This window comes from Lepisosteus oculatus, unplaced genomic scaffold, assembly GCF_040954835.1.
Source record: "Lepisosteus oculatus isolate fLepOcu1 unplaced genomic scaffold, fLepOcu1.hap2 HAP2_SCAFFOLD_39, whole genome shotgun sequence".
Taxonomy (NCBI): Eukaryota; Metazoa; Chordata; class Actinopteri; order Semionotiformes; family Lepisosteidae; genus Lepisosteus; species Lepisosteus oculatus.
Window position 1 is genome coordinate 563,849 of NW_027167923.1, and position 22,763 is coordinate 586,611.

Consider the following 22,763-nt stretch of genomic DNA (forward strand, 5'->3'; position numbering starts at 1 on the left):
ATACGAAATACAAATCGGGCTCATCGCTGCACAAGAAATACCGCCGGCTGGCAAGAAAATGACAACGGTGTTTTTCCTTAACGAAAAACTTCCCATGGAGAAAAACAACGGCTGTGCGTCTCTGTCGGCTTGATTCAGTTTAATGCAAGTATTCATTCTCCTCCTGGAAAATACAGCTTGCGAAAGATGAAATACAATTCTTGGCTTTTCTGGGTGAGTGCAGAAGAAATCCTGCCGGCTGGCAGAAGAATTCCAGCCTTTTTTACTCTTTAACCACAAACTTGCGAATGATACAAAGCAAGCGGGGTGCGTTTCTGTGCAGCTGTTAACTGAACAGCTGCTGCTTCAAGCCCACCCAGGGCTCATTCCGATTTCAACATCATGCCCCCTGAAGGTAGACTGGATTTCTTTGCGAAGCATTCACCCTTTGGACGTTTCAGGAAAGGTGCGTGTCGATGCCAGACTTGAAAAGCTTTCCATACAAAGAAACAACATAGTGCTTTTGATTGATGGGAAACGGCAAGAGCGGTTTGAGCAGCTCCGGCCTCTCAACCGCTTTACAAAGTGATCGCCACCTCGGTAGCCAGTTTAGAAGGCTGAAAAGGATGCTGGAAGCACAGCGACGTTCTAAAACCAGCGCTTGAAAAGCATCTGCATACATAAAATGTCCATTTCCCCAAAGCTGAATCTGCAGCTTCAGAAGATTGTCAGCTATACGTTTTCGTTCTTTGTTTCCTTTTTTTACATGACAAGCTTTCGAGAAATGAACTGTCTATTGTGATGAAGGCTGCATTAGAAATTGTGCATCTAGCTTAGTTCAATGAAATCGGGAGGTGCGCCTGTCTCAAGCGGATGGCTCTTTGCAGGCACACTACGGAAACCTGCGGGCGCAAGTTGGGAGAAGTGACTCTTGCAGAGTGTTGAGCTTCGAGAAGAGGGCTCCGCTCAGGAAGATATTTCCACATGTTGAAGAGTCGCTTTTCGCCCTTTCTTTTCCACATTTTTCCAGTGCGGTTATTGATCGCGTTCAAAATGTTTTCCCAACGTACGTGTTACCTGCAAAATCACAGTGAAACTGTTATGGCGAAAAGATTCCTAATAGTTATTGTATTAGAATAGCTCTCCAATTTCTTAGCCTTCGTACACGCAATGTTTAAGGAAACGCTAGAGTAAATGAAACTGTAAATAGACAGGAGCTCTTCTTAGTTTTCATACAAGTTATGATGGCTGCAGCTCCTATCTGCGTCCGGGTGACCGGAGCCAAGGGATTATCTGCGGAACCTTTGATTTATCTCTCGGGCAAGGAGCTAGATACGCCCTTTTCATCTCAGTTTGATCACACCTGTGCATTAAAACGCAGTGCTCGGTACCATCGAGGTGTAAGAGGTTCAAGGATGAGCGGGAAACTTTGTTAATAAGGAGACGGGCACCGCCCAACGTGGGGCTCGAACCCACGACCCTGAGATTAAGAGTCTCATGCTCTACCGACTGAGCTAGCCGGGCGCCGGTGGCGCAGGTGGTTAACTTGTCCCTGTTGACGGCAATTTGACAAGGTATACTTCCTGGCTTTTCATCATGTGCTGACCGGATTCGAGAGTAGCACACCCTGTTCTTTGTTGATTACTGTACCTCCAGCAGCGCAAATGTCAGTAATCATTGAAATGTACGACCTACAATCTCCTCAGCATTGTGGACTTCTCAGTGATCATCCTTCAACGTTCTGCTGTAGTTTTCATGCAAGTGAAAACCGTGCTCCAAATAACAGCGGCACAGTTGTATCCTGCGGTAAGCATTCTTCTAATTCCATCGTTTTGCTCCAGGTAAAAGGTAGCGCATCATAGTGTTGATATTCCAAGGTTTCAGAGTCCGTATTGGATGGCTTGGATGCAGACATCGCTCAGAGCTCCCAGTATGATTTTCCCGAGTTCAGTTTTGCAGTGTTTTAGTGCTTTACTACTTCCAGTGGGCCTTTGAATGCTCTGCTAAGTAGAGACGTGACATAATTACTAATGCGACCGAGTGTGCTGGCTGTTCCTGGTTCGTAATGATTAACGCGAGAAATCAATATAAACATAACTGCTTCGATTTCGAGGTTCAGTTGAAGCATTCGAAGAAACTATCAAAGACCTCAGAACAACCGAAGACACATTTGGTCATCTCCGTATTGGTGAAGATTAAAGAGTCCCGCAAGTGTCAAGCTTGCACAAACACACACGAGAGAGAAACTCAGGACAGAACTTAAAGAAAGGGAGATGCAGACTATTTGAAGGCACTTTGCTAACCCAATGGCATGATTATGAATCATGCATAGGACACACGTAGCAGAGGATGGTTTCGATCCATCGACCTCTGGGTTATGGGCCCAGCACGCTTCCGCTGCGCCACTCTGCTGACGGCCGCTCTGCGGGTGGCGCACAACTGCTCTTTTTATTTCCTACATAAGTGATGAAAGAGTTGAAAGTTTCAACGACAAACGCAGACGTCACTTTGAGCGCTTGGTGTTGTAGCACAAATCATCACATGCTGCTCTACACTGGATTATAAAAGCCGACACATTTTCCAAACATTTTAATGCTGGAGTCACAATGTAGTATTAATAACAGTGCGATACTCGAGGAGCGTAGTGGGATCGCGGTGGCTCATCAGACCGCCCCGGGATTAGGGGCCAGCGTCAGGATGGCCGAGCGGTCTAAGGCGCTGCGTTCAGGTCGCAGTCTCCCCTGGAGGCGTGGGTTCGAATCCCACTCCTGACAAAAAGCTTGCTCAGTGCCGTCTCCAGTCGGGTGCAAATGGGTGAAGCAGCCTGACGCAGGGAACGTGCGCCGATAGGCGTAGGTGTATCCCCTGCCTCTTCCGATTTAGCTCGTGCTCCATAGGATGGAAGCGGATGCTCTGGCTTTTTGACTCGAATATAACCTGATCACAACAGAAGGCCGTGCAGCCCAGTGCTGGTTTAAGAATGCCTCGTGTCTTCAGGCCCCTATTCCTTCAGGTGACCCCTTTGGAATAGTCGTCCGAAAAAGACGGGAAAGGAAAAGCATGTAAGCTCCCACACACTGCGTTAGCATTAGCGGTTGGAATCTGATGGGAGAAAAGCAACCTGGCTCGCCGTCAAGCAATCCATCCCTGGTCTCCCACGTGACAGGCGGGGATACGCACCACTATACTAACGAGGAGCGCTTGCTTGGCGCTTGAAGACACTTCCTCTTGCGGCTACTACTGTTTCCGGTTTCGTCTTTTCTTTTCATTCCTCCCAGAGGAGCGCATGAAAACGTTTCCATCTCCGCCATCCTCACCCCTCCAATGCTATGGTCCCTGCTCCTCCTGGTGCACTGCAAACACTCATTCAGCCGGTTCTTTCAGTTTGAATAATTAGGTCTTCAAAGGCTGGAAGTAGGGCGCAAGACATGCCAATGCCAAAAGCGTGGCTGTGTGCTTCCAGCTGTGAAATGTCACTGGTGGATGTTAAAGACATTACTTCCAAGGCAGCAGGTCCAAGCGATTAAGCGTTTGTACAAGAAGCAGGAAGAGAGAAACGGCACTCCGCCTTTTTCTGGGCAGGCCGAAGCGACAGGAGAAGGGCGCCGTAGTCGGCAGGATTCGAGCCGACGCGGGGAGTCCCCAATGGCTTTCTAGCCCTTCGCCTTAACCGCTCGGCCACGACTACAGGGAGCGCCGCCGCCGCCGGCTTGCGATCATTTAACACGGAGGGCGAGGCGGCGGCGGTAACCTTTTTCAATGTCGCTCTCCGTTTCCCCCCCGAAAAAGCCAAATGACATGCTAGCACTCGGACACCCTTCAGAAGACTGAAGGGTGGCTTAAAGCTGGAAGGATTAGGTCTCCCCGTTCCGACGCGACAATCGAACTTCCTTAGGCAGAGAGAAAGCAACATCGAGGAGCGTCAACAAGACTTTAGAAGCTGCGACACACGCCACTTTCAGTCGCAGACACAGCAGTTTTAAAGGCAGGAATCGCCTTTGCGAACGCCATGAGAAACAGAACGCAAGCTGTCCTGTCCTGCGGTTTAACAAACAGCCACGGCTTTCATGCGACTGGACATTTCTTTTCTGGAGCGAATTCACTTTCAACTTCAAGAAATTCACACAACTTGCGAAATACGAAATACAAATCGGGCTCATCGCTGCACAAGAAATACCGCCGGCTGGCAAGAAAATGACAACGGTGTTTTTCCTTAACGAAAAACTTCCCATGGAGAAAAACAACGGCTGTGCGTCTCTGTCGGCTTGATTCAGTTTAATGCAAGTATTCATTCTCCTCCTGGAAAATACAGCTTGCGAAAGATGAAATACAATTCTTGGCTTTTCTGGGTGAGTGCAGAAGAAATCCTGCCGGCTGGCAGAAGAATTCCAGCCTTTTTTACTCTTTAACCAGAAACTTGCGAATGATACAAAGCAAGCGGGGTGCGTTTCTGTGCAGCTGTTAACTGAACAGCTGCTGCTTCAAGCCCACCCAGGGCTCATTCCGATTTCAACATCATGCCCCCTGAAGGTAGACTGGATTTCTTTGCGAAGCATTCACCCTTTGGACGTTTCAGGAAAGGTGCGTGTCGATGCCAGACTTGAAAAGCTTTCCATACAAAGAAACAACATAGTGCTTTTGATTGATGGGAAACGGCAAGAGCGGTTTGAGCAGCTCCGGCCTCTCAACCGCTTTACAAAGTGATCGCCACCTCGGTAGCCAGTTTAGAAGGCTGAAAAGGATGCTGGAAGCACAGCGACGTTCTAAAACCAGCGCTTGAAAAGCATCTGCATACATAAAATGTCCATTTCCCCAAAGCTGAATCTGCAGCTTCAGAAGATTGTCAGCTATACGTTTTCGTTCTTTGTTTCCTTTTTTTACATGACAAGCTTTCGAGAAATGAACTGTCTATTGTGATGAAGGCTGCATTAGAAATTGTGCATCTAGCTTAGTTCAATGAAATCGGGAGGTGCGCCTGTCTCAAGCGGATGGCTCTTTGCAGGCACACTACGGAAACCTGCGGGCGCAAGTTGGGAGAAGTGACTCTTGCAGAGTGTTGAGCTTCGAGAAGAGGGCTCCGCTCAGGAAGATATTTCCACATGTTGAAGAGTCGCTTTTCGCCCTTTCTTTCCCACATTTTTCCAGTGCGGTTATTGATCGCGTTCAAAATGTTTTCCCAACGTACGTGTTACCTGCAAAATCACAGTGAAACTGTTATGGCGAAAAGATTCCTAATAGTTATTGTATTAGAATAGCTCTCCAATTTCTTAGCCTTCGTACACGCAATGTTTAAGGAAACGCTAGAGTAAATGAAACTGTAAATAGACAGGAGCTCTTCTTAGTTTTCATACAAGTTATGATGGCTGCAGCTCCTATCTGCGTCCGGGTGACCGGAGCCAAGGGATTATCTGCGGAACCTTTGATTTATCTCTCGGGCAAGGAGCTAGATACGCCCTTTTCATCTCAGTTTGATCACACCTGTGCATTAAAACGCAGTGCTCGGTACCATCGAGGTGTAAGAGGTTCAAGGATGAGCGGGAAACTTTGTTAATAAGGAGACGGGCACCGCCCAACGTGGGGCTCGAACCCACAACCCTGAGATTAAGAGTCTCATGCTCTACCGACTGAGCTAGCCGGGCGCCGGTGGCGCAGGTGGTTAACTTGTCCCTGTTGACGGCAATTTGACAAGGTATACTTCCTGGCTTTTCATCATGTGCTGACCGGATTCGAGAGTAGCACACCCTGTTCTTTGTTGATTACTGTACCTCCAGCAGCGCAAATGTCAGTAATCATTGAAATGTACGACCTACAATCTCCTCAGCATTGTGGACTTCTCAGTGATCATCCTTCAACGTTCTGCTGTAGTTTTCATGCAAGTGAAAACCGTGCTCCAAATAACAGCGGCACAGTTGTATCCTGCGGTAAGCATTCTTCTAATTCCATCGTTTTGCTCCAGGTAAAAGGTAGCGCATCATAGTGTTGATATTCCAAGGTTTCAGAGTCCGTATTGGATGGCTTGGATGCAGACATCGCTCAGAGCTCCCAGTATGATTTTCCCGAGTTCAGTTTTGCAGTGTTTTAGTGCTTTACTACTTCCAGTGGGCCTTTGAATGCTCTGCTAAGTAGAGACGTGACATAATTACTAATGCGACCGAGTGTGCTGGCTGTTCCTGGTTCGTAATGATTAACGCGAGAAATCAATATAAACATAACTGCTTCGATTTCGAGGTTCAGTTGAAGCATTCGAAGAAACTATCAAAGACCTCAGAACAACCGAAGACACATTTGGTCATCTCCGTATTGGTGAAGATTAAAGAGTCCCGCAAGTGTCAAGCTTGCACAAACACACACGAGAGAGAAACTCAGGACAGAACTTAAAGAAAGGGAGATGCAGACTATTTGAAGGCACTTTGCTAACCCAATGGCATGATTATGAATCATGCATAGGACACACGTAGCAGAGGATGGTTTCGATCCATCGACCTCTGGGTTATGGGCCCAGCACGCTTCCGCTGCGCCACTCTGCTGACGGCCGCTCTGCGCGTGGCGCACAACTGCTCTTTTTATTTCCTACATAAGTGATGAAAGAGTTGAAAGTTTCAACGACAAACGCAGACGTCACTTTGAGCGCTTGGTGTTGTAGCACAAATCATCACATGCTGCTCTACACTGGATTATAAAAGCCGACACATTTTCCAAACATTTTAATGCTGGAGTCACAATGTAGTATTAATAACAGTGCGATACTCGAGGAGCGTAGTGGGATCGCGGTGGCTCATCAGACCGCCCCGGGATTAGGGGCCAGCGTCAGGATGGCCGAGCGGTCTAAGGCGCTGCGTTCAGGTCGCAGTCTCCCCTGGAGGCGTGGGTTCGAATCCCACTCCTGACAAAAAGCTTGCTCAGTGCCGTCTCCAGTCGGGTGCAAATGGGTGAAGCAGCCTGACGCAGGGAACGTGCGCCGATAGGCGTAGGTGTATCCCCTGCCTCTTCCGATTTAGCTCGTGCTCCATAGGATGGAAGCGGATGCTCTGGCTTTTTCACTCGAATATAACCTGATCACAACAGAAGGCCCTGCAGCCCAGTGCTGGTTTAAGAATGCCTCGTGTCTTCAGGCCCCTATTCCTTCAGGTTACCCCTTTGGAATAGTCGTCCGAAAAAGACGGGAAAGGAAAAGCATGTAAGCTCCCACACACTGCGTTAGCATTAGCGGTTGGAATCTGATGGGAGAAAAGCAACCTGGCTCGCCGTCAAGCAATCCATCCCTGGTCTCCCACGTGACAGGCGGGGATACGCACCACTATACTAACGAGGAGCGCTTGCTTGGCGCTTGAAGACACTTCCTCTTGCGGCTACTACTGTTTCCGGTTTCGTCTTTTCTTTTCATTCCTCCCAGAGGAGCGCATGAAAACGTTTCCATCTCCGCCATCCTCACCCCTCCAATGCTATGGTCCCTGCTCCTCCTGGTGCACTGCAAACACTCATTCAGCCGGTTCTTTCAGTTTGAATAATTAGGTCTTCAAAGGCTGGAAGTAGGGCGCAAGACATGCCAATGCCAAAAGCGTGGCTGTGTGCTTCCAGCTGTGAAATGTCACTGGTGGATGTTAAAGACATTACTTCCAAGGCAGCAGGTCCAAGCGATTAAGCGTTTGTACAAGAAGCAGGAAGAGAGAAACGGCACTCCGCCTTTTTCTGGGCAGGCCGAAGCGACAGGAGAAGGGCGCCGTAGTCGGCAGGATTCGAGCCGACGCGGGGAGTCCCCAATGGCTTTCTAGCCCTTCGCCTTAACCGCTCGGCCACGACTACAGGGAGCGCCGCCGCCGCCGGCTTGCGATCATTTAACACGGAGGGCGAGGCGGCGGCGGTAACCTTTTTCAATGTCGCTCTCCGTTTCCCCCCCGAAAAAGCCAAATGACATGCTAGCACTCGGACACCCTTCAGAAGACTGAAGGGTGGCTTAAAGCTGGAAGGATTAGGTCTCCCCGTTCCGACGCGACAATCGAACTTCCTTAGGCAGAGAGAAAGCAACATCGAGGAGCGTCAACAAGACTTTAGAAGCTGCGACACACGCCACTTTCAGTCGCAGACACAGCAGTTTTAAAGGCAGGAATCGCCTTTGCGAACGCCATGAGAAACAGAACGCAAGCTGTCCTGTCCTGCGGTTTAACAAACAGCCACGGCTTTCATGCGACTGGACATTTCTTTTCTGGAGCGAATTCACTTTCAACTTCAAGAAATTCACACAACTTGCGAAATACGAAATACAAATCGGGCTCATCGCTGCACAAGAAATACCGCCGGCTGGCAAGAAAATGACAACGGTGTTTTTCCTTAACGAAAAACTTCCCATGGAGAAAAACAACGGCTGTGCGTCTCTGTCGGCTTGATTCAGTTTAATGCAAGTATTCATTCTCCTCCTGGAAAATACAGCTTGCGAAAGATGAAATACAATTCTTGGCTTTTCTGGGTGAGTGCAGAAGAAATCCTGCCGGCTGGCAGAAGAATTCCAGCCTTTTTTACTCTTTAACCACAAACTTGCGAATGATACAAAGCAAGCGGGGTGCGTTTCTGTGCAGCTGTTAACTGAACAGCTGCTGCTTCAAGCCCACCCAGGGCTCATTCCGATTTCAACATCATGCCCCCTGAAGGTAGACTGGATTTCTTTGCGAAGCATTCACCCTTTGGACGTTTCAGGAAAGGTGCGTGTCGATGCCAGACTTGAAAAGCTTTCCATACAAAGAAACAACATAGTGCTTTTGATTGATGGGAAACGGCAAGAGCGGTTTGAGCAGCTCCGGCCTCTCAACCGCTTTACAAAGTGATCGCCACCTCGGTAGCCAGTTTAGAAGGCTGAAAAGGATGCTGGAAGCACAGCGACGTTCTAAAACCAGCGCTTGAAAAGCATCTGCATACATAAAATGTCCATTTCCCCAAAGCTGAATCTGCAGCTTCAGAAGATTGTCAGCTATACGTTTTCGTTCTTTGTTTCCTTTTTTTACATGACAAGCTTTCGAGAAATGAACTGTCTATTGTGATGAAGGCTGCATTAGAAATTGTGCATCTAGCTTAGTTCAATGAAATCGGGAGGTGCGCCTGTCTCAAGCGGATGGCTCTTTGCAGGCACACTACGGAAACCTGCGGGCGCAAGTTGGGAGAAGTGACTCTTGCAGAGTGTTGAGCTTCGAGAAGAGGGCTCCGCTCAGGAAGATATTTCCACATGTTGAAGAGTCGCTTTTCGCCCTTTCTTTCCCACATTTTTCCAGTGCGGTTATTGATCGCGTTCAAAATGTTTTCCCAACGTACGTGTTACCTGCAAAATCACAGTGAAACTGTTATGGCGAAAAGATTCCTAATAGTTATTGTATTAGAATAGCTCTCCAATTTCTTAGCCTTCGTACACGCAATGTTTAAGGAAACGCTAGAGTAAATGAAACTGTAAATAGACAGGAGCTCTTCTTAGTTTTCATACAAGTTATGATGGCTGCAGCTCCTATCTGCGTCCGGGTGACCGGAGCCAAGGGATTATCTGCGGAACCTTTGATTTATCTCTCGGGCAAGGAGCTAGATACGCCCTTTTCATCTCAGTTTGATCACACCTGTGCATTAAAACGCAGTGCTCGGTACCATCGAGGTGTAAGAGGTTCAAGGATGAGCGGGAAACTTTGTTAATAAGGAGACGGGCACCGCCCAACGTGGGGCTCGAACCCACGACCCTGAGATTAAGAGTCTCATGCTCTACCGACTGAGCTAGCCGGGCGCCGGTGGCGCAGGTGGTTAACTTGTCCCTGTTGACGGCAATTTGACAAGGTATACTTCCTGGCTTTTCATCATGTGCTGACCGGATTCGAGAGTAGCACACCCTGTTCTTTGTTGATTACTGTACCTCCAGCAGCGCAAATGTCAGTAATCATTGAAATGTACGACCTACAATCTCCTCAGCATTGTGGACTTCTCAGTGATCATCCTTCAACGTTCTGCTGTAGTTTTCATGCAAGTGAAAACCGTGCTCCAAATAACAGCGGCACAGTTGTATCCTGCGGTAAGCATTCTTCTAATTCCATCGTTTTGCTCCAGGTAAAAGGTAGCGCATCATAGTGTTGATATTCCAAGGTTTCAGAGTCCGTATTGGATGGCTTGGATGCAGACATCGCTCAGAGCTCCCAGTATGATTTTCCCGAGTTCAGTTTTGCAGTGTTTTAGTGCTTTACTACTTCCAGTGGGCCTTTGAATGCTCTGCTAAGTAGAGACGTGACATAATTACTAATGCGACCGAGTGTGCTGGCTGTTCCTGGTTCGTAATGATTAACGCGAGAAATCAATATAAACATAACTGCTTCGATTTCGAGGTTCAGTTGAAGCATTCGAAGAAACTATCAAAGACCTCAGAACAACCGAAGACACATTTGGTCATCTCCGTATTGGTGAAGATTAAAGAGTCCCGCAAGTGTCAAGCTTGCACAAACACACACGAGAGAGAAACTCAGGACAGAACTTAAAGAAAGGGAGATGCAGACTATTTGAAGGCACTTTGCTAACCCAATGGCATGATTATGAATCATGCATAGGACACACGTAGCAGAGGATGGTTTCGATCCATCGACCTCTGGGTTATGGGCCCAGCACGCTTCCGCTGCGCCACTCTGCTGACGGCCGCTCTGCGCGTGGCGCACAACTGCTCTTTTTATTTCCTACATAAGTGATGAAAGAGTTGAAAGTTTCAACGACAAACGCAGACGTCACTTTGAGCGCTTGGTGTTGTAGCACAAATCATCACATGCTGCTCTACACTGGATTATAAAAGCCGACACATTTTCCAAACATTTTAATGCTGGAGTCACAATGTAGTATTAATAACAGTGCGATACTCGAGGAGCGTAGTGGGATCGCGGTGGCTCATCAGACCGCCCCGGGATTAGGGGCCAGCGTCAGGATGGCCGAGCGGTCTAAGGCGCTGCGTTCAGGTCGCAGTCTCCCCTGGAGGCGTGGGTTCGAATCCCACTCCTGACAAAAAGCTTGCTCAGTGCCGTCTCCAGTCGGGTGCAAATGGGTGAAGCAGCCTGACGCAGGGAACGTGCGCCGATAGGCGTAGGTGTATCCCCTGCCTCTTCCGATTTAGCTCGTGCTCCATAGGATGGAAGCGGATGCTCTGGCTTTTTCACTCGAATATAACCTGATCACAACAGAAGGCCGTGCAGCCCAGTGCTGGTTTAAGAATGCCTCGTGTCTTCAGGCCCCTATTCCTTCAGGTTACCCCTTTGGAATAGTCGTCCGAAAAAGACGGGAAAGGAAAAGCATGTAAGCTCCCACACACTGCGTTAGCATTAGCGGTTGGAATCTGATGGGAGAAAAGCAACCTGGCTCGCCGTCAAGCAATCCATCCCTGGTCTCCCACGTGACAGGCGGGGATACGCACCACTATACTAACGAGGAGCGCTTGCTTGGCGCTTGAAGACACTTCCTCTTGCGGCTACTACTGTTTCCGGTTTCGTCTTTTCTTTTCATTCCTCCCAGAGGAGCGCATGAAAACGTTTCCATCTCCGCCATCCTCACCCCTCCAATGCTATGGTCCCTGCTCCTCCTGGTGCACTGCAAACACTCATTCAGCCGGTTCTTTCAGTTTGAATAATTAGGTCTTCAAAGGCTGGAAGTAGGGCGCAAGACATGCCAATGCCAAAAGCGTGGCTGTGTGCTTCCAGCTGTGAAATGTCACTGGTGGATGTTAAAGACATTACTTCCAAGGCAGCAGGTCCAAGCGATTAAGCGTTTGTACAAGAAGCAGGAAGAGAGAAACGGCACTCCGCCTTTTTCTGGGCAGGCCGAAGCGACAGGAGAAGGGCGCCGTAGTCGGCAGGATTCGAGCCGACGCGGGGAGTCCCCAATGGCTTTCTAGCCCTTCGCCTTAACCGCTCGGCCACGACTACAGGGAGCGCCGCCGCCGCCGGCTTGCGATCATTTAACACGGAGGGCGAGGCGGCGGCGGTAACCTTTTTCAATGTCGCTCTCCGTTTCCCCCCCAAAAAAGCCAAATCACATGCTAGCACTCGGACACCCTTCAGAAGACTGAAGGGTGGCTTAAAGCTGGAAGGATTAGGTCTCCCCGTTCCGACGCGACAATCGAACTTCCTTAGGCAGAGAGAAAGCAACATCGAGGAGCGTCAACAAGACTTTAGAAGCTGCGACACACGCCACTTTCAGTCGCAGACACAGCAGTTTTAAAGGCAGGAATCGCCTTTGCGAACGCCATGAGAAACAGAACGCAAGCTGTCCTGTCCTGCGGTTTAACAAACAGCCACGGCTTTCATGCGACTGGACATGAAAGCCGTCTCTGTCGGCTTGATTCAGTTTAATGCAAGTATTCATTCTCCTCCTGGAAAATACAGCTTGCGAAAGATGAAATACAATTCTTGGCTTTTCTGGGTGAGTGCAGAAGAAATCCTGCCGGCTGGCAGAAGAATTCCAGCCTTTTTTACTCTTTAACCAGAAACTTGCGAATGATACAAAGCAAGCGGGGTGCGTTTCTGTGCAGCTGTTAACTGAACAGCTGCTGCTTCAAGCCCACCCAGGGCTCATTCCGATTTCAACATCATGCCCCCTGAAGGTAGACTGGATTTCTTTGCGAAGCATTCACCCTTTGGACGTTTCAGGAAAGGTGCGTGTCGATGCCAGACTTGAAAAGCTTTCCATACAAAGAAACAACATAGTGCTTTTGATTGATGGGAAACGGCAAGAGCGGTTTGAGCAGCTCCGGCCTCTCAACCGCTTTACAAAGTGATCGCCACCTCGGTAGCCAGTTTAGAAGGCTGAAAAGGATGCTGGAAGCACAGCGACGTTCTAAAACCAGCGCTTGAAAAGCATCTGCATACATAAAATGTCCATTTCCCCAAAGCTGAATCTGCAGCTTCAGAAGATTGTCAGCTATACGTTTTCGTTCTTTGTTTCCTTTTTTTACATGACAAGCTTTCGAGAAATGAACTGTCTATTGTGATGAAGGCTGCATTAGAAATTGTGCATCTAGCTTAGTTCAATGAAATCGGGAGGTGCGCCTGTCTCAAGCGGATGGCTCTTTGCAGGCACACTACGGAAACCTGCGGGCGCAAGTTGGGAGAAGTGACTCTTGCAGAGTGTTGAGCTTCGAGAAGAGGGCTCCGCTCAGGAAGATATTTCCACATGTTGAAGAGTCGCTTTTCGCCCTTTCTTTCCCACATTTTTCCAGTGCGGTTATTGATCGCGTTCAAAATGTTTTCCCAACGTACGTGTTACCTGCAAAATCACAGTGAAACTGTTATGGCGAAAAGATTCCTAATAGTTATTGTATTAGAATAGCTCTCCAATTTCTTAGCCTTCGTACACGCAATGTTTAAGGAAACGCTAGAGTAAATGAAACTGTAAATAGACAGGAGCTCTTCTTAGTTTTCATACAAGTTATGATGGCTGCAGCTCCTATCTGCGTCCGGGTGACCGGAGCCAAGGGATTATCTGCGGAACCTTTGATTTATCTCTCGGGCAAGGAGCTAGATACGCCCTTTTCATCTCAGTTTGATCACACCTGTGCATTAAAACGCAGTGCTCGGTACCATCGAGGTGTAAGAGGTTCAAGGATGAGCGGGAAACTTTGTTAATAAGGAGACGGGCACCGCCCAACGTGGGGCTCGAACCCACGACCCTGAGATTAAGAGTCTCATGCTCTACCGACTGAGCTAGCCGGGCGCCGGTGGCGCAGGTGGTTAACTTGTCCCTGTTGACGGCAATTTGACAAGGTATACTTCCTGGCTTTTCATCATGTGCTGACCGGATTCGAGAGTAGCACACCCTGTTCTTTGTTGATTACTGTACCTCCAGCAGCGCAAATGTCAGTAATCATTGAAATGTACGACCTACAATCTCCTCAGCATTGTGGACTTCTCAGTGATCATCCTTCAACGTTCTGCTGTAGTTTTCATGCAAGTGAAAACCGTGCTCCAAATAACAGCGGCACAGTTGTATCCTGCGGTAAGCATTCTTCTAATTCCATCGTTTTGCTCCAGGTAAAAGGTAGCGCATCATAGTGTTGATATTCCAAGGTTTCAGAGTCCGTATTGGATGGCTTGGATGCAGACATCGCTCAGAGCTCCCAGTATGATTTTCCCGAGTTCAGTTTTGCAGTGTTTTAGTGCTTTACTACTTCCAGTGGGCCTTTGAATGCTCTGCTAAGTAGAGACGTGACATAATTACTAATGCGACCGAGTGTGCTGGCTGTTCCTGGTTCGTAATGATTAACGCGAGAAATCAATATAAACATAACTGCTTCGATTTCGAGGTTCAGTTGAAGCATTCGAAGAAACTATCAAAGACCTCAGAACAACCGAAGACACATTTGGTCATCTCCGTATTGGTGAAGATTAAAGAGTCCCGCAAGTGTCAAGCTTGCACAAACACACACGAGAGAGAAACTCAGGACAGAACTTAAAGAAAGGGAGATGCAGACTATTTGAAGGCACTTTGCTAACCCAATGGCATGATTATGAATCATGCATAGGACACACGTAGCAGAGGATGGTTTCGATCCATCGACCTCTGGGTTATGGGCCCAGCACGCTTCCGCTGCGCCACTCTGCTGACGGCCGCTCTGCGCGTGGCGCACAACTGCTCTTTTTATTTCCTACATAAGTGATGAAAGAGTTGAAAGTTTCAACGACAAACGCAGACGTCACTTTGAGCGCTTGGTGTTGTAGCACAAATCATCACATGCTGCTCTACACTGGATTATAAAAGCCGACACATTTTCCAAACATTTTAATGCTGGAGTCACAATGTAGTATTAATAACAGTGCGATACTCGAGGAGCGTAGTGGGATCGCGGTGGCTCATCAGACCGCCCCGGGATTAGGGGCCAGCGTCAGGATGGCCGAGCGGTCTAAGGCGCTGCGTTCAGGTCGCAGTCTCCCCTGGAGGCGTGGGTTCGAATCCCACTCCTGACAAAAAGCTTGCTCAGTGCCGTCTCCAGTCGGGTGCAAATGGGTGAAGCAGCCTGACGCAGGGAACGTGCGCCGATAGGCGTAGGTGTATCCCCTGCCTCTTCCGATTTAGCTCGTGCTCCATAGGATGGAAGCGGATGCTCTGGCTTTTTCACTCGAATATAACCTGATCACAACAGAAGGCCGTGCAGCCCAGTGCTGGTTTAAGAATGCCTCGTGTCTTCAGGCCCCTATTCCTTCAGGTGACCCCTTTGGAATAGTCGTCCGAAAAAGACGGGAAAGGAAAAGCATGTAAGCTCCCACACACTGCGTTAGCATTAGCGGTTGGAATCTGATGGGAGAAAAGCAACCTGGCTCGCCGTCAAGCAATCCATCCCTGGTCTCCCACGTGACAGGCGGGGATACGCACCACTATACTAACGAGGAGCGCTTGCTTGGCGCTTGAAGACACTTCCTCTTGCGGCTACTACTGTTTCCGGTTTCGTCTTTTCTTTTCATTCCTCCCAGAGGAGCGCATGAAAACGTTTCCATCTCCGCCATCCTCACCCCTCCAATGCTATGGTCCCTGCTCCTCCTGGTGCACTGCAAACACTCATTCAGCCGGTTCTTTCAGTTTGAATAATTAGGTCTTCAAAGGCTGGAAGTAGGGCGCAAGACATGCCAATGCCAAAAGCGTGGCTGTGTGCTTCCAGCTGTGAAATGTCACTGGTGGATGTTAAAGACATTACTTCCAAGGCAGCAGGTCCAAGCGATTAAGCGTTTGTACAAGAAGCAGGAAGAGAGAAACGGCACTCCGCCTTTTTCTGGGCAGGCCGAAGCGACAGGAGAAGGGCGCCGTAGTCGGCAGGATTCGAGCCGACGCGGGGAGTCCCCAATGGCTTTCTAGCCCTTCGCCTTAACCGCTCGGCCACGACTACAGGGAGCGCCGCCGCCGCCGGCTTGCGATCATTTAACACGGAGGGCGAGGCGGCGGCGGTAACCTTTTTCAATGTCGCTCTCCGTTTCCCCCCCGAAAAAGCCAAATGACATGCTAGCACTCGGACACCCTTCAGAAGACTGAAGGGTGGCTTAAAGCTGGAAGGATTAGGTCTCCCCGTTCCGACGCGACAATCGAACTTCCTTAGGCAGAGAGAAAGCAACATCGAGGAGCGTCAACAAGACTTTAGAAGCTGCGACACACGCCACTTTCAGTCGCAGACACAGCAGTTTTAAAGGCAGGAATCGCCTTTGCGAACGCCATGAGAAACAGAACGCAAGCTGTCCTGTCCTGCGGTTTAACAAACAGCCACGGCTTTCATGCGACTGGACATTTCTTTTCTGGAGCGAATTCACTTTCAACTTCAAGAAATTCACACAACTTGCGAAATACGAAATACAAATCGGGCTCATCGCTGCACAAGAAATACCGCCGGCTGGCAAGAAAATGACAACGGTGTTTTTCCTTAACGAAAAACTTCCCATGGAGAAAAACAACGGCTGTGCGTCTCTGTCGGCTTGATTCAGTTTAATGCAAGTATTCATTCTCCTCCTGGAAAATACAGCTTGCGAAAGATGAAATACAATTCTTGGCTTTTCTGGGTGAGTGCAGAAGAAATCCTGCCGGCTGGCAGAAGAATTCCAGCCTTTTTTACTCTTTAACCACAAACTTGCGAATGATACAAAGCAAGCGGGGTGCGTTTCTGTGCAGCTGTTAACTGAACAGCTGCTGCTTCAAGCCCACCCAGGGCTCATTCCGATTTCAACATCATGCCCCCTGAAGGTAGACTGGATTTCTTTGCGAAGCATTCACCTTTTGGACGTTTCAGGAAAGGTGCGTGTCGATGCCAGACTTGAAAAGCTTTCCATACAAAGAAACAACATAGTGCTTTTGATTGATGGGAAACGGCAAGAGCGGTTTGAGCAGCTCCGGCCTCTCAACCGCTTTACAAAGTGATCGCCACCTCGGTAGCCAGTTTAGAAGGCTGAAAAGGATGCTGGAAGCACAGCGACGTTCTAAAACCAGCGCTTGAAAAGCATCTGCATACATAAAATGTCCATTTCCCCAAAGCTGAATCTGCAGCTTCAGAAGATTGTCAGCTATACGTTTTCGTTCTTTGTTTCCTTTTTTTACATGACAAGCTTTCGAGAAATGAACTGTCTATTGTGATGAAGGCTGCATTAGAAATTGTGCATCTAGCTTAGTTCAATGAAATCGGGAGGTGCGCCTGTCTCAAGCGGATGGCTCTTTGCAGGCACACTACGGAAACCTGCGGGCGCAAGTTGGGAGAAGTGACTCTTGCAGAGTGTTGAGCTTCGAGAAGAGGGCTCCGCTCAGGAAGATATTTCCACATGTTGAAGAGTCGCTTTTCGCCCTTTCTTTCCCACATTTTTCCAGTGCGGTTATTGATCGCGTTCAAAATGTTTTCCCAACGTACGTGTTACCTGCAAAATCACAGTGAAACTGTTATGGCGAAAAGATTCCTAATAGTTATTGTATTAGAATAGCTCTCCAATTTCTTAGCCTTCGTACACGCAATGTTTAAGGAAACGCTAGAGTAAATGAAACTGTAAATAGACAGGAGCTCTTCTTAGTTTTCATACAAGTTATGATGGCTGCAGCTCCTATCTGCGTCCGGGTGACCGGAGCCAAGGGATTATCTGCGGAACCTTTGATTTATCTCTCGGGCAAGGAGCTAGATACGCCCTTTTCATCTCAGTTTGATCACACCTGTGCATTAAAACGCAGTGCTCGGTACCATCGAGGTGTAAGAGGTTCAAGGATGAGCGGGAAACTTTGTTAATAAGGAGACGGGCACCGCCCAACGTGGGGCTCGAACCCACGACCCTGAGATTAAGAGTCTCATGCTCTACCGACTGAGCTAGCCGGGCGCCGGTGGCGCAGGTGGTTAACTTGTCCCTGTTGACGGCAATTTGACAAGGTATACTTCCTGGCTTTTCATCATGTGCTGACCGGATTCGAGAGTAGCACACCCTGTTCTTTGTTGATTACTGTACCTCCAGCAGCGCAAATGTCAGTAATCATTGAAATGTACGACCTACAATCTCCTCAGCATTGTGGACTTCTCAGTGATCATCCTTCAACGTTCTGCTGTAGTTTTCATGCAAGTGAAAACCGTGCTCCAAATAACAGCGGCACAGTTGTATCCTGCGGTAAGCATTCTTCTAATTCCATCGTTTTGCTCCAGGTAAAAGGTAGCGCATCATAGTGTTGATATTCCAAGGTTTCAGAGTCCGTATTGGATGGCTTGGATGCAGACATCGCTCAGAGCTCCCAGTATGATTTTCCCGAGTTCAGTTTTGCAGTGTTTTAGTGCTTTACTACTTCCAGTGGGCCTTTGAATGCTCTGCTAAGTAGAGACGTGACATAATTACTAATGCGACCGAGTGTGCTGGCTGTTCCTGGTTCGTAATGATTAACGCGAGAAATCAATATAAACATAACTGCTTCGATTTCGAGGTTCAGTTGAAGCATTCGAAGAAACTATCAAAGACCTCAGAACAACCGAAGACACATTTGGTCATCTCCGTATTGGTGAAGATTAAAGAGTCCCGCAAGTGTCAAGCTTGCACAAACACACACGAGAGAGAAACTCAGGACAGAACTTAAAGAAAGGGAGATGCAGACTATTTGAAGGCACTTTGCTAACCCAATGGCATGATTATGAATCATGCATAGGACACACGTAGCAGAGGATGGTTTCGATCCATCGACCTCTGGGTTATGGGCCCAGCACGCTTCCGCTGCGCCACTCTGCTGACGGCCGCTCTGCGCGTGGCGCACAACTGCTCTTTTTATTTCCTACATAAGTGATGAAAGAGTTGAAAGTTTCAACGACAAACGCAGACGTCACTTTGAGCGCTTGGTGTTGTAGCACAAATCATCACATGCTGCTCTACACTGGATTATAAAAGCCGACACATTTTCCAAACATTTTAATGCTGGAGTCACAATGTAGTATTAATAACAGTGCGATACTCGAGGAGCGTAGTGGGATCGCGGTGGCTCATCAGACCGCCCCGGGATTAGGGGCCAGCGTCAGGATGGCCGAGCGGTCTAAGGCGCTGCGTTCAGGTCGCAGTCTCCCCTGGAGGCGTGGGTTCGAATCCCACTCCTGACAAAAAGCTTGCTCAGTGCCGTCTCCAGTCGGGTGCAAATGGGTGAAGCAGCCTGACGCAGGGAACGTGCGCCGATAGGCGTAGGTGTATCCCCTGCCTCTTCCGATTTAGCTCGTGCTCCATAGGATGGAAGCGGATGCTCTGGCTTTTTCACTCGAATATAACCTGATCACAACAGAAGGCCGTGCAGCCCAGTGCTGGTTTAAGAATGCCTCGTGTCTTCAGGCCCCTATTCCTTCAGGTTACCCCTTTGGAATAGTCGTCCGAAAAAGACGGGAAAGGAAAAGCATGTAAGCTCCCACACACTGCGTTAGCATTAGCGGTTGGAATCTGATGGGAGAAAAGCAACCTGGCTCGCCGTCAAGCAATCCATCCCTGGTCTCCCACGTGACAGGCGGGGATACGCACCACTATACTAACGAGGAGCGCTTGCTTGGCGCTTGAAGACACTTCCTCTTGCGGCTACTACTGTTTCCGGTTTCGTCTTTTCTTTTCATTCCTCCCAGAGGAGCGCATGAAAACGTTTCCATCTCCGCCATCCTCACCCCTCCAATGCTATGGTCCCTGCTCCTCCTGGTGCACTGCAAACACTCATTCAGCCGGTTCTTTCAGTTTGAATAATTAGGTCTTCAAAGGCTGGAAGTAGGGCGCAAGACATGCCAATGCCAAAAGCGTGGCTGTGTGCTTCCAGCTGTGAAATGTCACTGGTGGATGTTAAAGACATTACTTCCAAGGCAGCAGGTCCAAGCGATTAAGCGTTTGTACAAGAAGCAGGAAGAGAGAAACGGCACTCCGCCTTTTTCTGGGCAGGCCGAAGCGACAGGAGAAGGGCGCCGTAGTCGGCAGGATTCGAGCCGACGCGGGGAGTCCCCAATGGCTTTCTAGCCCTTCGCCTTAACCGCTCGGCCACGACTACAGGGAGCGCCGCCGCCGCCGGCTTGCGATCATTTAACACGGAGGGCGAGGCGGCGGCGGTAACCTTTTTCAATGTCGCTCTCCGTTTCCCCCCCGAAAAAGCCAAATGACATGCTAGCACTCGGACACCCTTCAGAAGACTGAAGGGTGGCTTAAAGCTGGAAGGATTAGGTCTCCCCGTTCCGACGCGACAATCGAACTTCCTTAGGCAGAGAGAAAGCAACATCGAGGAGCGTCAACAAGACTTTAGAAGCTGCGACACACGCCACTTTCAGTCGCAGACACAGCAGTTTTAAAGGCAGGAATCGCCTTTGCGAACGCCATGAGAAACAGAACGCAAGCTGTCCTGTCCTGCGGTTTAACAAACAGCCACGGCTTTCATGCGACTGGACATTTCTTTTCTGGAGCGAATTCACTTTCAACTTCAAGAAATTCACACAACTTGCGAAATACGAAATACAAATCGGGCTCATCGCTGCACAAGAAATACCGCCGGCTGGCAAGAAAATGACAACGGTGTTTTTCCTTAACGAAAAACTTCCCATGGAGAAAAACAACGGCTGTGCGTCTCTGTCGGCTTGATTCAGTTTAATGCAAGTATTCATTCTCCTCCTGGAAAATACAGCTTGCGAAAGATGAAATACAATTCTTGGCTTTTCTGGGTGAGTGCAGAAGAAATCCTGCCGGCTGGCAGAAGAATTCCAGCCTTTTTTACTCTTTAACCAGAAACTTGCGAATGATACAAAGCAAGCGGGGTGCGTTTCTGTGCAGCTGTTAACTGAACAGCTGCTGCTTCAAGCCCACCCAGGGCTCATTCCGATTTCAACATCATGCCCCCTGAAGGTAGACTGGATTTCTTTGCGAAGCATTCACCCTTTGGACGTTTCAGGAAAGGTGCGTGTCGATGCCAGACTTGAAAAGCTTTCCATACAAAGAAACAACATAGTGCTTTTGATTGATGGGAAACGGCAAGAGCGGTTTGAGCAGCTCCGGCCTCTCAACCGCTTTACAAAGTGATCGCCACCTCGGTAGCCAGTTTAGAAGGCTGAAAAGGATGCTGGAAGCACAGCGACGTTCTAAAACCAGCGCTTGAAAAGCATCTGCATACATAAAATGTCCATTTCCCCAAAGCTGAATCTGCAGCTTCAGAAGATTGTCAGCTATACGTTTTCGTTCTTTGTTTCCTTTTTTTACATGACAAGCTTTCGAGAAATGAACTGTCTATTGTGATGAAGGCTGCATTAGAAATTGTGCATCTAGCTTAGTTCAATGAAATCGGGAGGTGCGCCTGTCTCAAGCGGATGGCTCTTTGCAGGCACACTACGGAAACCTGCGGGCGCAAGTTGGGAGAAGTGACTCTTGCAGAGTGTTGAGCTTCGAGAAGAGGGCTCCGCTCAGGAAGATATTTCCACATGTTGAAGAGTCGCTTTTCGCCCTTTCTTTCCCACATTTTTCCAGTGCGGTTATTGATCGCGTTCAAAATGTTTTCCCAACGTACGTGTTACCTGCAAAATCACAGTGAAACTGTTATGGCGAAAAGATTCCTAATAGTTATTGTATTAGAATAGCTCTCCAATTTCTTAGCCTTCGTACACGCAATGTTTAAGGAAACGCTAGAGTAAATGAAACTGTAAATAGACAGGAGCTCTTCTTAGTTTTCATACAAGTTATGATGGCTGCAGCTCCTATCTGCGTCCGGGTGACCGGAGCCAAGGGATTATCTGCGGAACCTTTGATTTATCTCTCGGGCAAGGAGCTAGATACGCCCTTTTCATCTCAGTTTGATCACACCTGTGCATTAAAACGCAGTGCTCGGTACCATCGAGGTGTAAGAGGTTCAAGGATGAGCGGGAAACTTTGTTAATAAGGAGACGGGCACCGCCCAACGTGGGGCTCGAACCCACGACCCTGAGATTAAGAGTCTCATGCTCTACCGACTGAGCTAGCCGGGCGCCGGTGGCGCAGGTGGTTAACTTGTCCCTGTTGACGGCAATTTGACAAGGTATACTTCCTGGCTTTTCATCATGTGCTGACCGGATTCGAGAGTAGCACACCCTGTTCTTTGTTGATTACTGTACCTCCAGCAGCGCAAATGTCAGTAATCATTGAAATGTACGACCTACAATCTCCTCAGCATTGTGGACTTCTCAGTGATCATCCTTCAACGTTCTGCTGTAGTTTTCATGCAAGTGAAAACCGTGCTCCAAATAACAGCGGCACAGTTGTATCCTGCGGTAAGCATTCTTCTAATTCCATCGTTTTGCTCCAGGTAAAAGGTAGCGCATCATAGTGTTGATATTCCAAGGTTTCAGAGTCCGTATTGGATGGCTTGGATGCAGACATCGCTCAGAGCTCCCAGTATGATTTTCCCGAGTTCAGTTTTGCAGTGTTTTAGTGCTTTACTACTTCCAGTGGGCCTTTGAATGCTCTGCTAAGTAGAGACGTGACATAATTACTAATGCGACCGAGTGTGCTGGCTGTTCCTGGTTCGTAATGATTAACGCGAGAAATCAATATAAACATAACTGCTTCGATTTCGAGGTTCAGTTGAAGCATTCGAAGAAACTATCAAAGACCTCAGAACAACCGAAGACACATTTGGTCATCTCCGTATTGGTGAAGATTAAAGAGTCCCGCAAGTGTCAAGCTTGCACAAACACACACGAGAGAGAAACTCAGGACAGAACTTAAAGAAAGGGAGATGCAGACTATTTGAAGGCACTTTGCTAACCCAATGGCATGATTATGAATCATGCATAGGACACACGTAGCAGAGGATGGTTTCGATCCATCGACCTCTGG

At 48.5% G+C, this 22,763-nt stretch overlaps 10 non-coding genes across 10 annotated transcripts; 5 read left to right on the top strand and 5 right to left on the bottom strand.

The window, feature by feature from the left end:
* Positions 1 to 1,430: 1,430 nt before the first annotated feature.
* trnak-cuu (transfer RNA lysine (anticodon CUU)) lies at positions 1,431 to 1,503 on the bottom strand. The gene has a single exon. It is a non-coding gene; the product is annotated as a tRNA-Lys (tRNA).
* Positions 1,504 to 2,670: 1,167 nt separating this feature from the next.
* On the top strand, positions 2,671 to 2,753 carry trnal-cag (transfer RNA leucine (anticodon CAG)). The gene has a single exon. It is a non-coding gene; the product is annotated as a tRNA-Leu (tRNA).
* Positions 2,754 to 6,785: 4,032 nt separating this feature from the next.
* On the top strand, positions 6,786 to 6,868 carry trnal-cag (transfer RNA leucine (anticodon CAG)). Its single transcript has one exon. It is a non-coding gene; the product is annotated as a tRNA-Leu (tRNA).
* A 2,792-nt stretch (positions 6,869 to 9,660) lies between these two features.
* trnak-cuu (transfer RNA lysine (anticodon CUU)) lies at positions 9,661 to 9,733 on the bottom strand. The gene has a single exon. It is a non-coding gene; the product is annotated as a tRNA-Lys (tRNA).
* Positions 9,734 to 10,900: 1,167 nt separating this feature from the next.
* trnal-cag (transfer RNA leucine (anticodon CAG)) lies at positions 10,901 to 10,983 on the top strand. The gene has a single exon. It is a non-coding gene; the product is annotated as a tRNA-Leu (tRNA).
* Positions 10,984 to 13,610: 2,627 nt separating this feature from the next.
* trnak-cuu (transfer RNA lysine (anticodon CUU)) lies at positions 13,611 to 13,683 on the bottom strand. Its single transcript has one exon. It is a non-coding gene; the product is annotated as a tRNA-Lys (tRNA).
* A 1,167-nt stretch (positions 13,684 to 14,850) lies between these two features.
* Positions 14,851 to 14,933, top strand: trnal-cag (transfer RNA leucine (anticodon CAG)). Its single transcript has one exon. It is a non-coding gene; the product is annotated as a tRNA-Leu (tRNA).
* A 2,792-nt stretch (positions 14,934 to 17,725) lies between these two features.
* trnak-cuu (transfer RNA lysine (anticodon CUU)) lies at positions 17,726 to 17,798 on the bottom strand. Its single transcript has one exon. It is a non-coding gene; the product is annotated as a tRNA-Lys (tRNA).
* A 1,167-nt stretch (positions 17,799 to 18,965) lies between these two features.
* Positions 18,966 to 19,048, top strand: trnal-cag (transfer RNA leucine (anticodon CAG)). Its single transcript has one exon. It is a non-coding gene; the product is annotated as a tRNA-Leu (tRNA).
* A 2,792-nt stretch (positions 19,049 to 21,840) lies between these two features.
* On the bottom strand, positions 21,841 to 21,913 carry trnak-cuu (transfer RNA lysine (anticodon CUU)). Its single transcript has one exon. It is a non-coding gene; the product is annotated as a tRNA-Lys (tRNA).
* Between the last annotated feature and the right edge of the window lie 850 nt (positions 21,914 to 22,763).